This window comes from Erythrolamprus reginae, chromosome 2 (assembly GCF_031021105.1).
Source record: "Erythrolamprus reginae isolate rEryReg1 chromosome 2, rEryReg1.hap1, whole genome shotgun sequence".
Classification (NCBI taxonomy): domain Eukaryota; kingdom Metazoa; phylum Chordata; class Lepidosauria; order Squamata; family Dipsadidae; genus Erythrolamprus; species Erythrolamprus reginae.
Genome location: NC_091951.1, coordinates 58071666 through 58098987, shown reverse-complemented (window position 1 = coordinate 58098987; position 27322 = coordinate 58071666).

Sequence of the window (27322 nt, the reverse complement as noted above, 5' to 3'; positions counted from 1 at the left end):
ACTGTCCACTTAGGAAGCAACACTGATTGACAATCAATTTCACATGCTGTTGTGCACATTCAATTTCATACAGAACAAAGTATTCAATGAGAATATTTCATCCATTCAGATCTAGGGTGTTCCCTTTATATTTTTTAGCAGTGTATGTGTATATGCATATGCCTATATAGAACTTGTACATTAATGCTGATTCTGTGTGCTTCTGTTCAGAAATTTATAATTCCTCCCATATCGGGTGGACGTATGCATGTTCATGTGCAGTGCTAGAAACTGTGCATAAGCAGAAGCAAAAAACAGCCCACAGTATGCTTAGATCTGACCCATGAGGCTGCCCTGGAAACAGCGCAGGACCAGCCTGTGGTGCCTCTGCCAATGAAAACACGGCTCTGAAGTGCTTCCTGGGCTCCATTTTTGGCTGTGATGGCCTCCTACAGCCAACTGCCAGTGAAAACAGAGCTCAGAGGGGCTGTATATGCCACCCCAGCTCTGTTTTTGCTGTCAGAGGGCTGCAGAAGGCCATCATTGGTTAAAACTGAGCTCGGGAATCCTTTTTACTGGGGCCACCAAAGGCGCCCCTGGCATGAGTGCTGTCAAGCTGACCATCCCCCCCCATCCCAAGGTCAAATACAATCCCGATGTGGCTCTCAATAAAATTGAGTTTGATACCCCTAATATAAAGGATGGACTTTAGAAGGAGGCGATTACTGCCTTCTAATCACTTTCTCTATAGCTACATTTTAAAATTTGCTACTTGTTCATAGAGGACAGCTGGACAGAGATTCTCATACTTGCAATATGAATATAATCTATTTCTCACTAACATTGGAACTTCAGAAAGCCAGGGATCATTCTGAGAGAAAGAATTAACCTGCTTTTATAAAATTAACCTTGGCTGTTTGCTGCTGCTGTAGCCAAATTGAACTATGTACTAATATAAAAATCACAGGCAAAGGCATTTAAAATCTGGCTTAATTTTTTTTTTAAGGGGAGTCCAACTTCAGTGAATCAGCCACAGGGGGGATGCATGCTTTTAATAATTTCTTTGCCTGCCAATTTCCTATTGCAGCTCTCTTCCCCTCACCTCCAAAAACAGATGTTATCTCCATCTGTTTTCATGGATACATGATGCTTAAAAATATATCTGGTTAGAGAGCCTCAGGTGATGCGCAAGAGATGCAGTTGAAACTAATTTGCCAATGTGGTGTAGTGGTTAGGGTAATGCAGAGGTGGGCTGTTAAGGTGGAATGGTGATGTGTGCTTGCCCCCGTGGCTCTGAGTGCTAGTGGAGTCAAGCGCAACTGTGCTACTGCACCTGGGCAGGTAGCAAAACCTCGCACAGACACGCAGCTGCGCCCATGTTTCAACACGTTTTTTTGCTGCATGTCCACGAGCGATTTTGCTATCTGCCCAGGTGCAGTAACATAATTGTGCTGGACTCCTCTAGCACCCAGAGCCATGGGGGCAAGCACACATCACCGTTCCACCTTAGCAGCCCACCTCTGGGGTGATGGACAAAGACTTGGGAGAACCAGAAGAAGATCCAACTCCTTTTGACGTGAAATTCTGCCAAACTAGGTGTCTTTGGTGTTGTATTTGAGCACTTTATTAAATTTCATCTTATTAATTTCCATGCCTTTCAGGTCACTCTTCAAGTTTGTCTAGATCTTTTTTTTCAACTTTCTTTTTCTCCAGAACATTAGACTGTTTTAGAGAAGTCCCAGATATGCCATTTGCAAACTGATAAAGAACCCCCAACTCACTATCCAATTCACTGATAAAAATGTTGAGGGTTTGGGGGGCAGAAAGAAGGGAGAAGAGTGGGCCTTCTCCGGGTCCCGTCAACTAAACAATGTCATTTGGCAGGACCCAGGAGAAGAGTCTTCTCTGTGGCGGCCCCGGCCCTCTGGAACCGACTCCCCTCAAATATTAGAATTGCCCCCACCCTCCTTGCCTTTCGTAAGCTTCTTAAAACCCACCTCTGCTGCCAGGCATGGGGGAACTGAGATATTCTTTCCCCCTAGGACTTTACAATTTTATGGATGGTATGTTTGTATGTATGTTTGGTTTTATAATAAGGGTTTTTTAGTTGTTTTAGTATTGAATTGTTACATGCTGTTTTTATTATTGTTGTTAGCCGCCCCGAGTCTGCGGAGAGGGGCGGCATACAAATCCAATAAATAAATAAATAATTTAAATCCCAACTGGAAAAGAGCTGCATCTCTCCCTGGCTCTGTACAATGCTATCTCAAAAATCAGCATTACTACAAAAATAATATTAAATAAATATGCAATCATCATAGACACGTAGTACAGTATGCAGTTCAATGTCCAATACCCATGTATTGGGGTTTTCTGCCTAGGCAGGACTAGAATACCTCCAATGTCCCCTCCTACCAGTGGTGGTATCCTTCTGGTTTAACAACTGGATCGGTGATTGCATGCTTTGCACAGTTTTACACTTTACTGCTGGGAGGAAATACAGCTGACATGTGGCAATCTGCTCTGCCACACGAATCAGCTGAGTAGATATAGGTCAGGAAAGTGCGAGGCTGGGCCAGCAGGTCCACCTGATCGTTGGAGCATCAAGTTTGCCCAAACTACTCCAAATAATAATAAGTATCATTTGGAAAAGGAAACAACAAATTTCCCATGGATTGGGATAAAAGTAATGGCTCACAAGTTTGATAGATACAGTATGCAGCCAGCCAGAGAAATAGATAAAGTTATGGAGGCCTTTCCAAAGAAGATCACATTATTTTGATCCATAGTGTGCTAGTATTTTAATTCTATCTAGTTCCTACACCAGGCTGCAGGATGAACTAATTATACAGCAAATTGCACATTAAATTAGGGTGAAATTGTACCCTAAATTGATTTGTACACTACATTAAGAATTCCATAACTTAACTATTACCATTTTTTCCATACTATGAGAAATCTTAAGATTTTTTTCTATCATTCCTTTGAGCCGATAGGGAAATCTGGTTTATTAGGCAGAAAGAAGATATACTCACTGGACAAGATGGGGGAGTTAAGTTATTCTTTCCTCCTAGGCCATTACAAGTTATGTATGGTATGTTTGTGTGTATGTTTGGTTTTTTATAATAAGGGTTTTTAGTTGTTTTATTGAATTGGATTGTTACATATTGTTTTACCATTGTTGTTAGCCGCCCAGAGTCTGCGAAGAGGGGCGGCATACAAATTCAATAAATAAATAAATAAATAAATAAAGATGATATAGTCACTGGACAAGAAGCTCATTGTTACCTGTTTCGACGTTTATTAGCAGTTCATGAGACATTATGAACCATTTCCTACTACGGCTTGACTTCCTGGCTCCAATCCTTCCCCGCAGGGAGGCGGAACCAATCAAGATGTTCCGCCCCAGACGCCTGATGGACCCTGAGGGTTTTCAGACGGCGCTTGGGGTTATACCAGAGGCACTTGTCCACAGTTCGGCAGAGTCTCTTGCGGAAGCCTGGAACAAGGCCGCAGCGGAGGCTCTTGACCGGATTGCGCCTTTGCGACCTCTCCGAGGTGCTAGACCCCGTAGAGCTCCATGGTTCAACGAGGAGCTCCGGGAGTTGAAACGCCAGAAGAGACGTCTAGAGAAGCGATGGAGGAAGAGTAGGTCTGAATCCGACCGAACACTTGTAAGAGCTTTTATTAAGACTTACAAAGTGGCGCTCAAGGCGGCAAGATGCGCGTACCATGCCGCCTTGATTGCATCAGCGGAATCCCGCCCGGCCGCTCTGTTTAGGGTGACCCGCTCCCTTCTTAACCAGGGGGGAGTTGGGGAGCCCTTACAGAGTAGTGCCGAGGACTTTAACACGTTTTTCGCTGATAAAGTCGCTCGGATCCGGGCCGACCTCGACTCCAATTGTAAAACAGAGTCGACTGACAACGAGTCAGTCGAGGTGACTGGGGCACATACTTATCCACCTGTCTGGGAAGAGTTTGATCTGGTGACACCTGATGAAGTGGACAAGGCCATTGGGGCTGTGAGTTCCGCCACCTGTTTACTGGATCCGTGTCCCTCCTGGTTGGTTTCGGCCAGCAGGGAGGTGACACGGAGCTGGGCCCAGGAGATTACCAACGCTTCCTTGGGGAGGGGAGTTTTTCCATCACTCTATAAAGAAGCGCTCGTGCGCCCCCTCCTCAAGAAGCCCTCCCTGGACCCAGCTGTGCTTAATAACTATCATCCAGTCTCCAACCTTCCCTTTATGGGGAAGGTTGTCGAGAAGGTGGTGGCACTCCAGCTCCAGCGGTCCTTGGAAGAAGCCGATTATCTAGGTCCCCAGCAGTTGGGTTTCAGGCCCGGTTACAGCACGGAAACCGCTTTGGTCGCGTTGATGGATGATCTCTGGCGGGCCCGGGACAGGGGTTTATCCTCTGTCCTGGTGCTCCTTGACCTCTCAGCGGCTTTCGATACCATCGACCATGGTATCCTTCTGCACCGGCTGGAGGGGTTGGAGGTGGGAGGCACTGTCCTTCAGTGGTTCTCCTCCTACCTCTCTGGCCGGTCGCAGTCGGTGTTAGTGGGGGGCCAGAGGTCGACTCCTAGGTTTCTCCCTTGTGGGGTGCCTCAGGGGTCGGTCCTCTCCCCCCTGCTATTCAACATCTACATGAAACCGCTGGGTGAGATCATCCAAGGACATGGGGTGAGGTATCATCAATATGCGGATGATACCCAGCTTTACATCTCCACCCCATGCCCAGTCAACGAAGCGGTGGAAGTGATGTGCCGGTGCCTGGAGGCTGTTGGGGCCTGGATGGGTGTCAACAGACTCAAGCTCAACCCGGATAAGACGGAGTGGCTGTGGGTTTTGCCTCCCAAGGACAATCCCATCTGTCCGTCCATCACCCTGGGGGGGGGGAATTATTGACCCCCTCAGAGAGGGTCCGCAACTTGGGCGTCCTCCTCGATCCACAGCTCACATTAGAAAAACATCTCTCAGCTGTGGCGAGGGGGGCGTTTGCCCAGGTTCGCCTGGTGCACCAGTTGCGGCCCTATCTGGACCGGGACTCATTGCTCACAGTCACTCATGCCCTCATCACCTCGAGGTTCGACTACTGTAATGCTCTCTACATGGGGCTACCTTTGAAAAGTGTTTGGAAACTTCAGATCGTGCAGAATGCAGCTGCGAGAGCAGTCATGGGCTTACCTAGGTATGCCCATGTTTCACCATCACTCCGCAGTCTGCATTGACTGCCGATCAGTTTCCGGTCACAATTCAAAGTGTTGGTTATGACCTTTAAAGCCCTTCAGGGCATTGGACCAGAATATCTCCGAGACCGCCTCCTGCCGCACGAATCCCAGCGACCGATTAGGTCCCACAGAGTGGGACTTCTCCGGGTCCCGTCAACTAAACAATGTCGGTTGGCGGGCCCCAGGGGAAGAGCCTTCTCTGTGGCGGCACTGGCCCTCTGGAACCAACTCCCCCCGGAGATTAGAACTGCCCCTACTCTTCCTGCCTTCCGTAAACTCCTTAAAACCCACCTTTGCCATCAGGCATGGGGGAACTGAAACATCTTCCCCTGGGCATGTTTAATTTATATATGGTATGCTTGTGTGTATGTCTGTTAGTATATGGGGTCTTTTTAAAATCTTAATATTTTAAATTGTTAGATTATTTATGATTTGTTTCTACGTGTTGTGAGCCGCCCCGAGTCTTCGGAGAGGGGCGGCATACAAATCTAAGTAATAAATAATAAATAAATAAATAAATTATCATTGTCTCCCCAAAATATTAGTGATCTGAAGTCAATGATCAAACATGAGAATAATAGACAATGCTGTATCCTGTCTCAGATACTTTTTTTTTATCTGCTTGTAGTACTAATATATAATAATGCAATTTTACTGATATTCACCGATCTCGTGTCCTTTTATGAATATGATAGAGCAAACACCGGGCAAGGCAATGCCACAACAAATGTCAATAAAAACAAACAGCCACAAATTTATGTGTCGAATTAATGAAATGATTCAACTGTTCCCGATTGATGCTAATAAGGATTTGTGAGAGTTGTGGGCATCTTTCTAAACATTTCAAATTAATCTCAGGAGTTGCCATAAAGAGGAGGGAGTTAAGCTATTCTCCAAAGCACTTGAGGGTAGGAAAAGAAGCAATGGGTAGAAACTGACCAAGGAGAAAAGCAACCTAGAACTAAGGAGAAATTTCCTGACAGTTAGAACAATTAATCAATGGAACAACGTGCCTCCAGAAGTTGTGAATTCTCCAATACTGGAAATTTTAAAGAAGAGATTGGATAACCATTTGTCTGAAGTAGGTGTAGGGTTTCCTGCCTAAACAGGGGGTTGGACTAGAAGACCTCCAAGGTCCCTTTCAACTGTGTTATTCTAGTCTAGTCTAACTGCATAGATGAGCATTGCTTCTCCAGTACATGCACTATTAACATTTGATTCACTGCTGAGAAGCATAGAGCAAATCTTTTAGTTCTCTGGTCATATTTGAAAGTATATCAATGATCAATAGGAGATGAGACATGTACAAAATGAGTAAGGTCAATCAGTATCAGTAAGGTCAAAATGAGTAAGATCAGGATGGCAAAATAGTGAGAATCCTGTTTTAGTAAGAATGCTGCTTTTGGCAAGCATTCATTCCTGCAACGTATTACCCTATGCCATTCTACCAACATTTCCATATTACATTTATCCATTAGTTCTCTATTTTTAGGAAATATTTTATTAAAGGATATACATTGATCTAATTCTTCTAGTTCTCTACTGTTTCTGTATCACCTGCAATGCTTATTCATGCCATTTTTCTTGTCAAATACAAGTCCCTTGGTCTTAAGGTACATCAATTTTAGACTCATCCACCTTCTTACATCTATTGATCCAGTTTTTGCTGCAAATCATTTGCTAGCAACATGGTATTGTTTGCATACCACAGAAGCCATATGCTTACATCCCCAACCAATATTCCTCCACCACCAAGTCCCCGATGGACATCTCTTTGGATGGTAGAGAAGAATATAATCCCATTTTCTGATGTCTTGCTTCTAGTCCTTGCGGTATTGCATCTCACCCTGCTGGACTGCTTTTGCTAACTAAAACATATTGACAGCAAGTCCCAGTTATAATGTAAACTATTTATATCTAAACGTCAGGGAACATTAAGCACAGAGACTTAATAGCAATAGCAATAATATATACTTTTATACCCTTTCATGGTGCTTTACCGCCCTCTCTAAGCAGTTTTACAGAGTCAGCATAATGCCCCCACCAATCTGGGTCCTCATTTTACCTACCTTGGAAGGATGGAAGGCTGAGTCAACCTTGAGATTGACTGCCAATTTGAGATTGACAATCTTGAGATTTGAACTGCCAAATTGCAGTCAGCTGGCAGTCAGCAGAAGTAGCCTGCAGTACTGCATTCTCACCACTGTGCCACCATGGCTTAAGATACTAGATGTGCTGAACAACTGCCAGGACTCTGAGTCCAGGTCCGTGGAACAGGGTAAGCTCTCATCTCTTAGTCCTAGCTCTCACCTAGCATCTTGGAAGCATTGTTTGTGAGATTGATAGATACTGCCATTTTGATAATGAGAATATGTTAGCTATATTCTGCATGAGGAGCTGGAACTGGCAATGGATCTGTCCATATCTGATTAGTAGAGGATTGGTGGAGGAAAGGTCTGGATCTTCATAAACGTCTTAGATGAAGGAACACAAGGGGAACTTACCAAATTTGCAGATAACACTAAACTGGCAGCAATAGCCTAAAGATCCAGATTGATCTTGACAGATTTGAGCACTGGGCGCTATCTAATAAAATGAAATTCAAATGTAGAGAATACTTATATAAAAACGCCCGAAGTATACATATAAACTGGGTGAAACCAGGTTTAATAGCAGTGACTGTGAGAGGGATATTTGAGTCCTAGTGGACAACCAGCTAAACATGAGCCAGCAATGTGCAGTGGCAGCAAAAAAAAGCCAATGCAATCCTAAATTGCATCAACAGAGGGTTACAATCTAGATCAAGTGAGGTAGTAATATACTCTATACTGCCTTAGTTAGACCACACTCAGAACATTGTATTCAGTTTTGGTCACCACACTATAAAAAGATATTGAGACTTTAGAAAAAGTGCAGAGCAGAGCAACCAGGATGATCAGGGGACTGAAGACTAAAACATATGAAGAGTGGTTGCAGGAACTGGGCAAAGAGAAGGACTAGGGGAGACATGATAACAATGTTCCAATATTTGGGGGGCTGCCACAGAGAGGAAGTGGCTATTCTCCAAAGCACCTAAAGGACAGACAAAGAATAATGGATGGAAACTGTTCAAAGAGAGATTCAACCTAGAAATAAGGAGGAACTTTCTTACAGTGAGAACAATCAACCAATGGAACAGCTTGCCTTCAGAAGTTGTGGGAGTATCATCACTTAAGATTTTCAAGAAGAGACTAGACTGCCATTTGTCAGAAAGGTGTAGGGTTTCCTGCTTGAGTGGGGGGTTGGACTAGTTGATCTACAAGGTCCCTTCCAACTCTGTTAATCTGTAATCTGCCTGGTTTGGTTCTGCAACCCAACAAGACAGACACAGAATTCAGAGGATAATTAGAACTGGATGAGCTGACTTCCATTGAGAATACTGCAGGCCAATAGGTGTGAAACTAGTTCACCTCCTGAAGGTGCACCAGTGCAACAAACAGACTAGCAACTTTCCGTTGCCAGGACTTTTACCATGTGCATAAAATTGTAAGCTCCCTGGCCTTGTATGTTTGTTTGTTTGTGTGTGTGTGTGTGTATGTATGTATGTATGTATGTATGCATGCATGTATATATTTATTTATTTATTTGCTTGTTTATTTATTTATTAGATTTGTATGTGGCTCGTCTCTGAAGACTATATGTACGCTGTATGTTATACAAATAAATACATCTGAAAGTAATTAAACTTGCTAATGTGCCCTGCCTGCCACTATTCAAAATCATTACTAAATGATATTTCCAAAATGGACCAGGATGAACCAGAGGCAATGAGGCAAATCAGTAGTCATTTGAAGTCCTGACCAAAAGAGACTTTACTTTGCCAACATCCTTTGCCCAATGCTGATGAAGTCTTCCTTAGGAGAGGTCAGTTTTGCTCTGTCAGTCTTTTAGCTTTCCCATAATTTAGTGATCAAAGGCTTGGCATTCTTAATGGCTTTCTGCTTATGGCAGAAGTAGAACTCATGGTCTTCTGGTTTCTAGCGCAGTGTCTTTTAGCACTTCATCACACCAATGTTTGGTGGGAAAACATGTTTATAATTTATGAAAGGTTTTATTCTAAAGTTGGTGGGGCATTGGGGCAATAGATACAACTTAAGGTCTTTTGGTGGACATTTGGAGCTAAATTAAACATTCCCCCATCCCCTCATCCTTACAGTATTCATATTGAAATAGTTGCACCTGGTTTGATGTTTTCCCATTCGAGTCTACAGCAAAAAAACCAAAAACCAAAACACAATCTACGAATCATACCTCAAATTTTGAAGTAGCTCAGATTAAATTTTATTTGCTCTTGAAGTTTAAAGTGTCAACTCTGGTTGAATTAAGCTCATTTTGAATGTTGACATTTAGAAACATAGAAACATAGAAGTCTGACGGCAGAAAAAGACCTCCTGGTCCATCTAGTCTGCCCTTATACTATTTTCTGTATTTTATCTTAGGATGGATATGTGTTTATCCCACGCATGTTTAAATTCAGTTACTGTGGATTTATCTACCACGTCTGCTGGAAGTTTGTTACAAGGATCTACTACTCTTTCAGTAAAATAATATTTTCTCATGTTGCTTTTGATCTTTCCCCCAACTAACTTCAGATTGTGTCCCCTTGTTCTTGTGTTCACTTTCCTATTAAAAACACTTCCCTCCTGGACCTTATTTAACCCTTTGACATATTTAAATGTTTCGATCATGTCCCCCCTTTTCCTTCTGTCCTCCAGACTATACAGATTGAGTTCATTAAGTCTTTCCTGATACGTTTTATGCTTAAGACCTTCCACCATTCTTGTAGCCCGTCTTTGGACCCGTTCAATTTTGTCAATATCTTTTTGTAGGTAAGGTCTCCAGAACTGAACACAGTATTCCAAATGTGGTCTCACCAGCATTCTATATAGCGGGATCATAATCTCCCTCTTCCTGCTTGTTATACCTCTAGCTATGCAGCCAAGCATCCTACTTGCTTTCCCTACCGCCTGACTGCACTGTTCACCATTTTGAGACTGTCAGAAATCACTACCCCTAAATCCTTTTCTTCTGAAGTATTTGCTAACACAGAACTGCCAATACAATACTCAGATTGAGGATTCCTTTTCCCCAAGTGCATTATTTTACATTTGGAAACATTAAACTGCAGTTACCATTGCTTTGACCATTTATCTAGTAAAGCTAAATCATTTACCATATTACAGACGCCTCCAGGAATATCAACCCTATTGCACACTTTAGAGTCATCAGCAAATAGGCAAACCTTCCCTACCAAACCTTCCCCTATGTCACTCACAAACATATTAAAAAGAATAGGACCCAGAACAGACCCTTGTGGCACACCGCTTGTAACCTGACTCTGCTCAAAATACTCGCTGTTAACAATAACTCTCTGATGTCTACGCTTCAGCCAGCTGCAAATCCATTGAACTATCCAGGGATTAAGTCCAATCTTCACTAATTTATCTATCAGCTCTTTCTGTGGAACCGTATCAAAGGCTTTGCTGAAGTCCAGGTAGGCAATATCCACGGCACCACCTGTGACATAGTCAAAGAAATCAATGAGATTAGTCTGACATGATTTGCCTTCAGTAAAGCCATGCTGATTGGGGTCCAATAAGTTATTGTTTTTTAGGTGCTGATTTATCCTCTTTTTGAGTAAAGTCTCCATCATTTTAACTACCACTGATGTCAAGCTAACTGGCCTGTAGTTAACAGCTTCTTCTCTACTGCCCTTCTTGTGGATAGGCACAACACTGGCCATTCTCCAATCCTCAGGAACTTCTCCTGTTAACAAGGATTGGTTAAACAAATCAGTCAGGGGGGTAGCAATGACAGATCTGAGTTCTTTAAGAACTCTGGGGTGGATGCCAGCTGGACCCATTGCCTTATTTATCTTTAATCGTTCAAGTTCTTCTAAGACATCGGCTTCTAAGATCACTGGAGCTGAATCCGTACAGCTGGAAGCAATGCTATATCCCTCTATAGTATTATTTTGTAAGGTGTCTTTTGAGAAAACTGAACAGAAGTAGCTATTGAAATGGTCAGCAATCTCCTTATTCCCATTAATGCATGTATTATTCCCGGTACTAAGCTTTGTGATGCCGCAGTTTTTCTTCTTCTTATCACTAATATATCTGAAGAAGGTTTTATCCCCCTTCTTTACAGATTTTGCAATTTCTTCCTCTTTTGAGGCTTTAGCAGCATATATTATCTGTTTTGCCTCCTTCTGTCTCATTTTATACACCTCCCTATCAGCTATACTTCCAGACTCTTTATACCTCCTATAGGCAGCCTTTTTTTCATTGACTATAGCCCTTACATCATTGCTAAACCATAGCGGTTTCTTCTTCCTTTTACCTTTAGTTATTTGTCTTACATACAGTCCAGTGGCTTTTAAGATGGCCTTTTTTAATACAGTCCACTGGGTGCTCGCTCCTGCCATTTTATCCCTCCCCTTTAATTCATTATCTAAATATTCCCCCATTGCATTAAAATTTGTTTTTCTGAAATCCAATACTTTGGTTGCATTATAGGATTGCTCACAATGAGTTTTTACATCAAACCACAAACATAGATGGTCACTGCAACCTAAATTTTCTCCCACCTTGACCTCTGAAACCCAATTCCCATTCGTAAAAACTAAATCTAGAATATTCTCCCCTCTACTTGGTGTCTTAACCAGCTGTGCCAGAGCTGCTCCTGTAAAGGCCTCTACTATATTCTTACTTTTGCATGTAAGGGCACTGGGGATATTCCAGTCAACATCAGGCATGTTGAAATCACCCATAACCACAATATCTCCCTTTAGTGCCATTTGGGTAATTTCATCCACCATTTTGTTGTCATATTCCTCAGATTGCCCTGGAGGCCTATAGATCACCCCAATTCTAATGACAGAACCTTCTTTATTTTGCATGAAAATCCAGAGAGTCTCCAGATCTTGACATGTATTTTGAATTAGGGTTGTTTTTAGACTTTCTTTAACATAAATGGCTACTCTACCTCCCCTTCTCTCTATTCTATCCTTCCTATACAGTGTATATCCTGGTATGGATATTTCCCATTCATTAGAATCCTTAAACCATGTCTCAGTTATGGCAACCAGATCCAAATTATCTCTAGATATTATGGCCATTAACTCACAGAGCTTGTTGCTCAAGCTTCGAGCATTCGTGCACATTACCCGAACAACATTATTTTCGTTATTAGTTTGCCCCTTATCATCCACAACTACATCTATTTTATTTGCAGCTCCCTTTTCATAAGCTTCCAAAAACTGATTTATCCTCATTGGTCGGGGACAGAAATCACCCACATCAGTTACATCTCTGTCCCCTTTACCTAGTTTAAATGCCTGTCCAAGAAAGTTCTGAATTCCTCACCGAGCACCTGGGTACCTCTGTATGATGGATGCAAACCATCCCTCTTAAACAACTCCCTATTAGACCACCTACTGACATCATGACTTACATAGCCAAAACCTTCAGCTTCACACCACTGCCTTAACCATACATTAAACTCTCTGATACACGTTGTTTTATCCTCTTGGCCACAAACCGGTAACACCTCTGAGAAAGTCACTGAATCAGTTATTTTACCCAGTTCCACACTTAGACATTGAAAATCTCTTTTTACTACATTAACATTTCTCTGGGACAAATCATTTGTGCCAAGATGCACCACCACATCAACGTTATTACCTTTACTCACAGCCTTGACAATGTTTGTAATCCGCCTCCTGTCCCTGCTGGCAGTGGCCCCTGGGAGACACCTCATCTCCTTCACCACATCCTTACTCTGTCCCAAATCAACACCTCTAACAGTCGAATCACCCACAAGAAAATGTGTCCTCTTTTTATTTCTACTAACTGCACTTGATGGTTTGGTGACACTATGTACCTCACTTAGAACAACTTCCCCTTTGAACATCCCCTCATTCTCTACCTGAGGGACCTTGCTAATATCTCCAACATCCTTACCATTTCAGTTCAAATAAAATCTAGGCTAATTTAGACCAGCTTAGAAAAAGATTTCCCGTATTCCAACCATCAGATCACACTATGCTTTACAGAAAATGGTTTGCTCTGTAAACTGAAATGCCTTTTGTGTGTGAGTGTTACAGCAACACATATTTATTTGGCTATTAGCACAATTATGTGCAATTGTTGGATGAACAAAGGAAGAGATATTTCCTCTTGCAAGAAATTCTGCATAATGCCGCTACTCGGATATCTCTTTCTAAGGTTCATTAACTCTGCCAATGGAAAATTATTTTCTCAGTCATAAGATGGAATGATTGGAATCTCCAGATAGGTGTTCTTTTCTATAATAATAAAGCTATTTCACTACAGTAGGTTTTCTGAGAAATTCATAGTGCGGTGGAGGCAGCGGGGATAAAAATGGAAACGCAGAAAATACAAACAAAAAACAAACTTTGTCAAGGAGTGTTCACAGAAATCTCATATATGTACATAAAAAATAACAATTTGCTTCTGGCAAGAAGTGGAAAGGTGCTACAAAGGAGAGCTATAAAAACAGAATAATCACCTCTCGAATTGGCTCTCCGTGTTTAGATAGGGAACTAGAGTATGTTCCGTCTTGTTCTCCTTAACTGTTCTTTGCTGATTTGAGATACAGGAGATACGTGTAATGCTTTTACAGCCAGGAGCGATATTTGAAAATAATAATATAAGGAAGAGGCCAAAAATATTACCAAAATGGAAACAAATTTGGTGTCTGTTCTACTATGGGCTTATATTGGAGGGGTCCTTGGTATTCTCTGAGGCTGCTTGTTTTTTTACAGAGATTTTATTACCCAAACTAGGTAACATTGTTAGCATTCCACACTGGGCTAACCAATGCTAGAATACTGTATTTGAAACGGAGTATTTGTGGCAGTGGTGGTTGTTCAGTCAATAAAACAGACCAATATATTAAAAGTATTATTTACAAGGAATGCACTATCATTAATATTACAAACTAACCATGATATAATCCATAATATATAATACACACCGTTCCATATCATTTAGCACATAGCAACACCATTTAGCACACAGCAAGTACATAGAACAATATTTAGCACAAAGCTATATAGTACAGTATTATATCTTCCTGTATTGGCACATAATAGTACAGTATTAGTACACAGCAGCATTAGCACACAGCATAATAATAACAATAATAATAATAATAATAATAATAATAATTATTATTATTATTATTATTATTATTATTAATTAGATTTGTATGCCGCCCTTCTCCGCAGACTCGGGGCGGCTCACAACAAAAATAGTACAATATAACATATCTAATATTTAAAAAACATCTAAACCCCATCATTAAAACCACACAACACAAGCATACCACACATAAAACTATATAAGCCTGGGGGGGGGGGGGTTATCTCAACTCCCGCATGCCTGGCAATATAGGTGGGTCTTAAGCAATTTACAAAAGACAAGGAGGGTGGGAGCAGTTCTAATCTCTGAGGGGAGCTGATTCCAGAGGGCCGGGGCCATCACAAAGAAGGCTCTTCCCCTGGGCCCTGCCAGACGACATTGTTTTGTCGACGGGACCCAGAGAAGGCCAACTCTGTGGGACCTTATCAGCCGCTGGGATTTGTGTGGCAAAAGACGGTTCCGGATATATTCTATTTAGCATACAGCAATGTAGTATGTTGTCTTATTAGCACACAGCTTTAGCACACAGCAATATAGCATCTGTGCTAACTAGGATATATATACAACCAACCAACAATACAATGCAAGGCAACAGAACAATGCAACAGAGAGCAGCACATCTGTAACACCACCCAAACATCCATTGCGGGTTAGTTTCATATATTGAAAACCCAACCAGTGCGGTATGTGGAACTGACAAACATCATCATGGGACTACCTTTGAAAAGTGTTCAGAAACTTCAGATCGTGCAGAATGCGGCTGCGAGAGCAATCATGGGCTTTCCCAGGTATGCCCATGTCTCGTCAACACTCCGCAGCCTGCACTGGCTGCCGATCAGTTTCCGGTCACAATTCAAAGTGTTGGTTATGACCTATAAATTCCTACATGGCATCGGGCCAGAATACCTCCGGGACCGCCTGCTGTCACACGAATCCCAGTGACCAATTAGGTCCCACAGAGTTGGCCTTCTCCGAGTCCCGTCGACTAATCAATGTCATCTGGCGGTGCCCAGGGGAAGAGCGTTCTCTCTAGCAGCCCCAGCCCTCTGGAACCAACTCCCCCCGGAGATGAGGACTGCCCCCACCCTCCTTGCCTTTCATAAACTCTTGAAAACTCACCTATGTCGTCAGGCATGGGGAAACTAATATATCCCTTAGCTACTATAATTTATGTATGGGTTTTTTTTTGAGTTGTATGATTATTTTTTATAAGGTTTTTAAACTGTTTTTTTTTAAAACTATTGGATTTGTATATTTTGTATTGTCCTGTTATTAGCCGCTCCGAACCCTTGGAGACGGGCGGCATACAAATCTAATAAATTATTATAAATTAATTATTATTATCAGATTTAGTGAGCACTGCACTAGCACTGATGATGTTACCTTTTTTGGGTAATGAAATGTCAGCAAGGAAACAAGAAAGCTTAGAGAGCACTAAGAACCCCTCATGTCAACACTGAGCTACAAATATTCTCCTTGCTTAAGACTTACATTTACTTGTTCTTTAAAAGCAAATAGACCATTGCATTTATTGGATATCTGAAGATATACACTGACTAATTGTTGTGTCAGGGAAATTTATCCTTAGTTCTAGGTTGCTACTCTCCTTGATTAGTTTCCAGCCATTGCTTCTTGTCCTACCCTCAGATGCTTTGGAGGATAGCTTCACTCCCTCTTCTTCGTGGCAATCCCTGAGATTAATTTTAAATCTTTAGAAAGATGCCCACAACTCTCACAAATATCTGAAGGATATCGGAGGTATCAAGATCACACCAAGAGGCTTCCACAAGTGGTTAACCCTGATGAAAACAGTGATGTATTGCTCCCATGCAAGCCTTACCTCTTTTGTATTTATTTATTTATTTGTTTGTTTGTTTGTTTGTTTGTTTGTGTGTTTATTTGTCATACAAATATAGTATTGTATTGTAGTATGTTTAACATAATATAAGTATAAATTAGAGATAGAAAAGATAAAAAGACATTAGAACAAGAATGGTAGGCACAAAGGTGCACTTATGCACGCCCCTTACAGACCTCTTAGAAAAGGGGAGAGGTTTATTGTAGATAATGTAAGGTTGAAGGTTTTGGGATTGGGGGAAGAAACAACAGAGTCCGGTAGTGAATTCCAGGGGTTGACCACTCTATTGCTGAATTTGTATTTTCTGCAGTCTAGTTTGGAGTGATTTACATTTAGTTTGTATCTATTGCATGCTCTTGTGTTGTTGTTGTTAAAGGTGAAGTAGTCGTCATCATTATGATGTATGATTTTATGAACAAAAGTTAAATCAGTTCAGAGGTGGTGTAGCTGTAAATTTTCTAAACATAGTAATTGAAGTCTGGAGGAGTGAGGTAATTTGTTGCATGAGGAGGAGTGGAGGACTCTTCTTGTGAAGGATTTCTGGACTCCTTCAATTGTATTAATATCTGTTATACAGTGGATTCCATACAGGTGAGCTGTATTCAAGAATTGGTCCAACAAATGTTTTGTATGCTCTGATTAGTAGATCGGTGCTTCTAGAGAAGAAGCTGCGTAGAATAAAGTTTGTGACTCTTAGTGCATCCATTGTGGCATTGCAAACATACTCAAAGCAGGTAGAGTTTCTAGTGAGATGGTATGAGCCTGTTCATTTTGATCAAGCAACAAGAACTGCAGACATTCATGGGCATATCTATTCTTTTTGTCCTTGATGGCAAGAATAGTTCAAGTTGGAACTAATTTCACTAAGTATATTTAAATATAGGCTAGATAACCATCTGTCAAGTGTGCTTCATTTTAGGATTAAATTCAAAATTTAATTAGCATTGAACAACAGGGTGGATTCAATGTCATATGATCTATTACGATCCTCTTCCACTTCCATCTTTTCTACCCCATTGTGTCCTCACAGGAACAAAGAATTGTTCAGGGACAGGATAGCATAGGGTATAGGCAGTACATTCAAAATTAGCCTCTCCCAAATAATTGTCTTTCTCTGTTTGAATTGGGGAATGTGAATTATAACTCCCCTCAAGCGCTGGAGAACATTTCATTGTCACAGTGTCTGTTCACATTGAAGACTTTCATACCAGATACAGTATCTGGAGAAAAATTATCTTGGATATCTGTATTATATTGCTTTACTACTCATGTGAGCGCTTATTTCTTAACTTTTTAATGTCTTGACCTGTTTGAATAGTCACATTTTTAAAGAGAATAGAAGAACATCCATTAAGAGAGTTGAGGCTGTTTTATGGGCCTACAAATTCTGTCCTTCTCCAACAAGGCCTAACGCATGCGAGAAAAGGACTAGAGGGAATCTCTGCTCACATTCACTGGAAGCTGTTTAAAATTGCTCTATGTGTCCAGTTCTTTTATATCCTTATACCAGGGTTGGATTCCAACTTACCTTGCTGCAAGTTCACTTCCTCCCATGCCGTGTGGCTACACTTTGCAGTGCAAATCCCCATCCCCAAATTTTTAAAAAAGTCACTGAAAACAAAATGGCAATGAATGTGCAGGGCTGAAAACTCGGCTTCTGCGCATGTGCAGCAGAATTTTTTTTTTTAAAAAAAAGATGGCGGCGCCCACAGACCAGCACTGACCAATCTGGTTCGGTGACGTCATCATAATGTCACTACCAGTTTGGACAAACTGGTCTGAACCATGACGAACCTACTTCTGCCTTATATGGTCAGTAAGAAGTCATATGTAGGCAATGAGTTGAGCTTACTCTTAGAGGATGGATGACCTGAAACATGTTCGCTTTTCTGGAGATTTTCTTTTTTAAAATTTATTTATTTATTTATTTATTTGTTTGTTTGTTTGTTTGTTTATTTATTTGTTTGTTTATGTTGAACAAGTATTGGATTGTAGTTTGTATAAGCATAACATAAGTTATAAATCATGATAAAATAAGACAGTAGGACAGGGATGGTAGGCACAATGGTGCGCTTATGCAAGCTCCTTACAAACCTCTTAGAAAAGGGGAGAGGTCAACTGTAGACAATCTGAGGTTAAAGATTTGGGGGTTTGGTTTTTTTATGCCCATTACTAGGGATGCTAGAAGTCTGCCAATTTTATGAATAAAAACAACTAATGAAAATGAGTAACATTTCTGATCTTGTTAACAGAGGCACATTACTTTATCGTTTTGGCTCAAGAGTTATGCGTGGTCTCTGAATAGCATGCTCGATGGTTCCCCTTGAAAAAGTAAATGGAATGAGAGAAAGAAAAGGGGGAAGAACTGAATGATAGGACAACAATTGATTTGATTTGTTTTAGTTACAATATGAAAAGCGAGGGGGAGAGAGAAAGTGTCATGCCCCTTTTATATACAGTTGTTGCTTTCTAGCCCCATCTAGTGGCTGGGGGGACATATATATATTGTTGGAAGATGACCCCACCCTTTTACCCATCAGCCCACTCTCTCAAAACAAGTGCAGACTCCATTTCCATTAGCATTTGGAGAAGGCAGAAGCACCAAAAAGAATCCAACTTAATCTGTGGCACATGGTCATTCAAGGACAAACTGACATCCCCCACACAGATCATCACTGGTGAGATTTAAATTGCTTGTATTCGTTAATTGTCATGTTCAGCAGTAACCTAATACTATCTATGTTGTATTTGGCTCTCATTGAATGTATCCCTATTTTCTCCAGTTTCACTATACTGTATCCTGTTCTTTCAATAAAGCATCCAGCTCTACGGACATAGTCTCTTTTATTGGCGGAGAGGTGGGTTTAGCTGCTTGTGAAGCTACACACAAACTAACATGCAGTGAGGACAGAACAGAAAGAGAGAGAATAAGGCCGTCAGTTATAAATAAAAACAACATAATCCATAAAGAATGTACAATGACAGTGAGGCTCCTACATTAGAGATACTGAAGACAGCCTAATATATGGACTTACTTACAAGAACCCTAGTTAACATTAATCTTTACGAGAGTGTTATTAAATAGAGATAACAAAAGTGGATGGGAAGTTGGCACTGAACATCCTCAGCAAATGCATCAAAGAGAAATGAGAGGATCGAATCAATAGGCTACCTTGCTAAACACAATATGATGGGTCAGTAATCTTGCTTTGTGGCTTAATGACATATGGAACTGGTTAACAGATTTTAAATGAAGGCATTTGTAACAGTTACAAGGTAAGCAAATCTAAAGCCTAAATAATTACAAACAAATCGAGATATGCAAAAAACATCATGGGGATAAGTATACTGTATAACCTTTTTTTACTTGGCTGCTGGTCTAGAGTTATGGATGCATAAAAAGTGGAAAACACTATTTCAAGTCCACATCTGAGCTGCAATATTTATACATATTATACTCCATAATTACACTTCATTTCTGTATTTATCTAGATGTTGTTGATTTCAGCCCAGAAAAATCCCTAAGCAAAATGAGAAGTCCTAAATGCTTCTTTATAAAGTATCCTATTAAAATAAAAATGCTTACATGGGTCTTACAGAATTGGCACCTAGATTAATGAATACTTAGCTCTGGGAAAGGAAAACACAAGAAGTCATTTATATGGGTTTTATGGGTTTTATGGAGCATCCCTGAAAATAACTTTAAAAAAACCCCATATGTACAAAATACAAATATAACTATCATGCTACAGTACATATTCCCTCTAGACTAGGCAATGGTATATTCAAAGCACTGAAAAGAAGTAAAAAAAGAATAAGGGCAAGAAATAAAAGGCATCAGATAAGAATAGGAAAATAAAATATGGTCAAATCTAGCTTACACTGATGTTAATTGATTCAGTATCACCATTATTTATTTATTTATTTATTTATTTATTTATTTATTCATTCATTCATTCATTTATTAAATTTGTTTATTTATTTATTTATCTATCTATCTATCTATCATTCATTCATACATACATACATACATACATTCATTCATTCATTCATTCATTCATTCATTTATCCACTCACTCACTCACTCATTCAGGTTTCTTCACCATATCAAACCACTGTTTTCTACATGGCTTTTTGTTCCTTAAACCAATCTTGTTAACTCCACCCACTCACAATTTTGTTCATTTTCAATCTCAGCATATTTTCTTCATACTGTGGTTCGTATAGAAAAGTCTGATATGGGGATATCTATTGGGGGTGGACCATGACATCAAAATAGTGGGCATGACAGATGATTGGCAGGACCTGCCCCTTTTAAAACATATATGACATATATTTTATGATCCCTTCTCCTTCTTCTCCTTCTCGGAAAAATAGTCAATGCAACATAAAAAGGAAGGAAGGAAGGAAGGAAAGAAGAAAGGAAGGAGGGAGGGAGGGAACTTTGGCAATGTTGAACCTTGATAAATAAATCATTCAGCAGACTTTGACTCAAAAATTTTGAGGACACATGTAGACTGAAGGCAACATACCAGGCGTAGCTTTATGTTTCCCTCAACCCGTGGAACCCCCCCATCAACAGTTCCCCTCTCAATGACCCTGACTTGATATAATCTCCTTATCACAAGACCCCCTCACAAGACTCACTGATGACTTACAGCTGACCCTCACTTGACACACCTGGACCCAAAGCCCTTATAAACAGAGGGACGCTGATACTGACATCCCCCAAACTCTGCTGAAGATGTTACCTAGTCTGGTAATGAAACATTCAAAAACCAATCCGCAAGCTCAGAGAACGAGCCTTCACCCTCACTCCTTATTTAGCTGCCTCATTTGCCTAATATATATATTAATTTTTTTAAAAAAATCAAAATCACTCTGTATTTTAATTTCACAATTTCAAAGTGCTGGTTATGACCTATATAGCCCTACCAAGCATTCGACCAGATTACTTGCGGGACCACCTCTTGCCGCATGAGTCCCAAAGACCAGTTAGGTGCCACAGAGTTGGCCTTCTCCAGGTCCCATCAACTAGACAATGCCGTTTGGCTGGGCCTAGGGGAAGAGCCTTCTCTGTGGGGGCTCCAGCCCTCTGGAATTAGCTTCCCCCAGAGATTCGCAGTGCCCCCACCCTCCTCGCCTTCCGTAAGAGTCTTAAGACTCACTTATGCTGCCAGGCTTGGAGTGATTAGACTCTAGTCCCTGGCCAACGAATGCAATGTATTTTTGTTGTTTGAATGTGAATGATTGACTTTTAAGTAACTGGGGTTTTTAGATTAGCTAGTTTAAATTAATTGGATTTAGGATATTTGTATTGTTTTTCTTTTATATGTTGTAAGAGGGACAGCATATAAACAATAATGATAATGATGATGATGATGATGATGATGATGATGATAATGATAATGATAATGATAATTATTTATTGGATTTGTATGCCGCCCCTCTCCGCAGACTCGGATAATGATAATGATAATGATAATGATAATGATAATGATAATGATAATGATAATGATAATGATAATGATAATGATAATGATAATGACAACATAACAACAACAACAACAACAACAACAACAACAACAATAATAATAATAATAATATTTTTCTGTCGTTTCTTTGCTTTCTTTAACTATATTCTTTCCATTTCTTTTTTCCTTTGTGTACACAACATATACTATTTTTGTACACCCTCACTTTTTGCAGTGGCAATTTTAATATATTTATTTCCCCACTTCTCGGTATCCCTCCCCAAGAGGGAAAGAGCCTGTAGCTCTTTCTGCCACTGGTGGTCTTCTTTGTTCTGTCGTGTGGAAAAAAATAAGCCTTTAAAATAGATGCTGTGCTGAACATTGTGGACATTTTAAATATGGAAAACTGCTTATCTTTGTGAAATGCAACAGTTTTCAATGGCTGTTCCCCTCCTGTGGAGTAACTTTCTCTCTTTATTCAGACCACCATCTCTCCAATGGGCTTCCGCAAAACTGTGAAAACCTCTCCAAGAGACAGGCATTTGGAGCCTGTTAAATTTGGATCTATTCCTGGTAGTTGGCACCATGATGATTTGTACTGAGAGGTTGCTGGCTTTTTTGTCTTGCTGTTTTTAATCTTTTAAAAGTTGTGTCCCACTCAGAACCTGTTGTGTAGAACAGCCTAGAAGTGGTAGAAACATTTTTATGCTTTGATGTTTGAGTATATGCAAAACATAGTTCTTTATTTTTTTCCCTTTTGATGTTCCAGGTGATAGTGCTTCATTTCAATATCATTTGTGCTTATTTGAACATCTAAATTACAAGAATTGCTGAGGGAAGCATAACTCAAAATGTATTCATTGGTTACCTTAGCTGCTTTGTCCCATCCAAGTTGTAAATGTGCATTTCCCAACTGCCTGAAAGTTTTCTTAAAGAATTTAGCCTTGAATTCAATTCTTTTTAGATAAGAAATAACTTTAGAGAACAACATGATGCACCAGGCTTTCAAAAAAAAATGTTTAATGGTACTTGCTAAAGAGATACTGATCTTTGTGCTTTGTAGGAACCTATTTATTTTGACCCTGAAAATTTGATCCAATCACTTTGGCAGTTATAGGCAGGAATTTGTATGCACGTTTGTTTGCTTCTCTGTTTAATTTGTGTTTATGGTCTTATTAGAAAGCAGAACAGAAGCCCCATATATACATTTCCCTAGAAAATGCAACTGGAATTGTTTGCATTTGAATTAATTTGCTGCCCTGCCCCAGAGCTATATCTGCCGAGTGAACACTTAATGTTGAACATTAATTATTCAAACAAAATAAATGGTGCAAAGCCTGTTGTTTTCATTAGTTTGCTCTCCCTAGATTAAGCCTTGTTTGTGTTGGTGGTTTTCCATAGGAAATAAATTACTGAAGAGGCTATTTGGTAAAAGTGATGCTTAAGATGACGTAAAGTGTTCATGGATCAATGCTACCAGCAAACCAGCTCCCTGCTGTTATTGTTCACACTGTCCCATGCTATAAATTTTGCTCTAATTGCAGCCTTGAGTTATTTAAAATGTTCTGGGTATTGCCGGGATAGAGCAATAATCATAGGTTTCTAATCTTTTCTGTCTAGGAATCTAACACACCAAAGCTGTCTTATCTATTGAACACTTTGTAATGTTCCTTTATTGTAGAATGGGCTAGCAAATTAATTGGCACCAGCCACAGCACTTAGTAATAGCACTACATGGTACTGTACACTATGAACTGTGGTGGTGCAGTGGTTAGAGTACAGTACTGCAGGCTACTTCTGCTGCCTGCTGGCTGCCTGCTATTTGGTAGTTCACATCTCACCACCCTCAAAGTAGACTTAGACTTCCATCCTTCTGAGCTGTATTGGGTTCCTTACCTGTACAGGCCACACTGCGCTCCACTAGTAAAAAAGGTGATGCGCGCAAAGCTCTGGGTGACCAGCAGGGGCGCACATGTCCCAGTGAGAATTTGCTTCTGTGCAAACGCAGGAAGCAAAGTCTCACGAGAGGATGCAAGTGTGTACGAGATTTTGATGATTTTTTGCTTCCCTGCATGTGTGGGAGCAAAAAATTGACAAAATCTCTCACGCATGTCCTCTCGGGAGATTTTGCTTCCTGCACATGCACAGAGGCAAAATCTCACCGTGACCCGGCGCCCACCCGCCAGTCACTCGGGGCTGTGCGCGCATTGTACCTTTAGCGACATTAAGTAGGAACCCCCACCTGCTTCTGGGGTGGGTAAAATGAGGACCCAGATTGTTGGGGACAATAGGCTGACTCTGTAGTTAGACATGACTGGAAAGCACTGACAAACAGTATATAAGTCTAAGTGTTATTGCTATTACTCTAGCAGGGATCCCCAGTGAGGAGCCAGGCTGTGCAAATGAGTGAATTGCCATCTACACATGCATGGGATTCAGGCACTCGCACACACACACACAGGAAAAACTACCCTCCACATAATTGGTCTCTGATGCCCAAAAGGCATTTGTTGGACTTCAGTCCTGATGGGATTCAAAGTTGACTCAGTCTTCTGTCATTTTGAGATTGATAAACTAAGGATCCAGATAGAAACATAGAAGACTGACGGCAGAAAAAGACCTCATGATCCATCTAGTCTGCCCTTATACTATTTTTTGTATTTTATCTTAGGATGGATATATGTTTATCCCAGGCATGTTTAAATTCAGTTACTGTGGATTTACCAACCACGTCTGCTGGAAGTTTGTTCCAAGGATCTACTACTCCTTCAGTAAAATAATATTTTCTCATGTTGCTTTTGATCTTTCCTCCAACTAACTTCAGATTGTGTCCCCTTGTTCTTGTGTTCACTTTCCTATTAAAAACACTTCCCTCCTGAACCTTATTTAACCCTTTAAAATATTTGAATGTTTCAATCATGTCCCCCCTTTTCCTTCTGTCCTCCAGACTATTCAGATTGAGTTATACATGAAGTCTTTCCTGATACGTTTTAGGCTTAAGACCTTCCACCATTCTTGTAGCCCGTCTTTGGACCCATTCAATTTTGTCAATATCTTTTTGTAGGTGAGGTCTCCAGAACTGAACACAGTATTCCAAATGTGGTCTCACCAGCGCTCTATATAGTGGGATCACAATCTCCCTCTTCCTGCTTGTTATACCTCTAGCTATGCAGCCAAGCATCATCAGGCTGAAGTTATAAGCTTCGTGCTGCTGTAAGTGAGATTTGCTTTCTGTTTATATACAGTACATAAGAACATAAGAAGAGGCATGCTGAATTGGGCCAAAGCCCCATCGAGTCCAGCATTCTGTGTCACACAGTAGCCCACCAATTGTCCATGGGGATCTTGAGCAGAAAGAGAAGGCAAGACCCTCCCTTTCCCCTGACCACCAACAAATGGTACTCAAGGGAATCCGGCCTGCATCAACCAACATAGAGGCGGCACATGGACATCCATTTCAATAACCACTGATCCACTTGGCATCCATGAATCTGTCTAATCCTGCCTCGAAGCTATCAAGAGAGCTGTCACGACCTCTTCTGTGAATTCCATAAGCCAACGACCCTGTGGGTGAAGAAATATTTCCCTTGATTTGTCCTCGCTTTCTTACCTATGAGCTTTAGGGAGTGCCCCCTCGTCCTAGTATTGTGTGATAGAGAAAATAATTTTTCTCTATCCACCTTTTCTATCCCATGCATGATTTTATACACTTCGATCAAGTCACCCCTTAAACGCCGTCTTTCAAGGCATAAGAGACCAAGGCGTTGCAACCTGGTAACATAAGGGAGGTGCTCTATATAGGCAAATAATGCTTATATTGTCAACCACCCAGAGAGCATTGTAAAGCATTATGGGGTGGTATATAAATAAAAATGATAAATGCTGTTACTAAATGCTTCTAGTTTCATTCAGAAACACTACTGAGCCTGCGTCAACATTTGCTGCAATAGCTCTTTTGAAAACTTTATTATATTACTGCTGCTTGGAAGATTTACAAATAGAATCTTTGCCCCAGCAATAGTTCAGAAAGACTTGCTGTTCAGAGCCATTGTCAGAAGATTGTGCATTATATTGGAAGTGGCAGAGTGTGAATAGTTGACATGGGGCTTTCTGTGGAGGAAGCTTTATACACAGCATGCCTCTTATGCTGAATACCATCTATGCCTATAAGGCATTGTATGCCAGTAAGGGATATGTCAATGCCTTTTGCAACACTGCTTGAGTTCTGATGCCAATCATCCAAGGGAAAATGGGGGGGGGGACCCTAAAAAGCCTTTACCCTGTCAAGTCCTCTCCACTCCATTCACATCAAGGTGGGACAAGCCAAATGTCAACCTTTTACATACTATAATGTAGGTGGCAAATATATGAAGGCTTGCATACGTAGGTGCTCAACCTTTTCTCAAATATTTTCTTCCCAAGTCCAATTATTTAACTACAGTAAAACATGTCTGGATGGGCAGTGTAATATTTATGCCAGAGAAGGGCAGGATGGAATAAATTGCTGCCAATCTGCCTTCCATTGAGGACCTGTATACTGCCCAAGTCAAAAAGAGGACTGGGAAAATATTTACAGAGCCCTCGCATCCTGGACATAAACTGTTTCAACTCCTAACCTCAAAATGTCGTTACAAAGCACTATACACCAAGACAACTAGAAACAAGAACAAGTTTTTTCCTCGAATGCCCTCACTCTGCTAAACAAATTCCCTCAACACTGTCAAACAATTTACTAAGTCTGCACTACTATTACTACTAATTTTTTCTCATTATTCCTATCAATCATTTCCTCCCACTTATGACTGTATGGCTGTAACTTGTTGCTTGTATCCTTAAGATTTTTATTAATATTCTATTCTATTCTATTCTATTCAGATTTTGGCCCATTGCATATCAGATTTCAGATCTGGAATTGAATACAATTGGCAGGAAAGAAAATTAGTAACCTCCTGATATGCTCCTTCTCATAAGGTGGAGCTATCCTCCAAGAATGGGAAGACACTGCCCCGAGTCAAGGTATAAAAACACCTCTGTACCATCACCTGCCCCCTTTTGATGAAGGATGATGCATATATTGATTTGATTGTCCCAAACTCCACTCATAACTGTCAGAAATAAGTTCATTTCTGGAGGTAATATTACAACGCAAGTAAATGTTTTGTAACCATAGGAAAGGCTGATGTAAGCCATAATCAGTATGTAATCATGGGTTTGCTAAATGTGCTGCAACCTGATTGGCTGTAACCTATATAAGGAGTAACACTCTTGCATGGGTGTGGTTTGTTATAGTGGGTGGTTTGTTACAGTAGTTGTTATAGAGTGGTTTGTGCTGGGTGGTTTGTAGTTAATGCTTAGTGCTTAGTGGATATAATAAGAGTTATATACTAGTATTGTGAATAGTTTATTATAGTGGGTAAATGTAAAAGTGATAGTTTATTTAAATAGTTTATATATTTAGAGAAGCAGTTTGATAAGAAGAAAGTAAAATGTATTTTTACAAGAAAGCCTGCTGCAGTGTTTTTCATTGAAGACTTCAATTAGGTATAATGGTTAACTGTATCTACTTGGTAGGTCACCT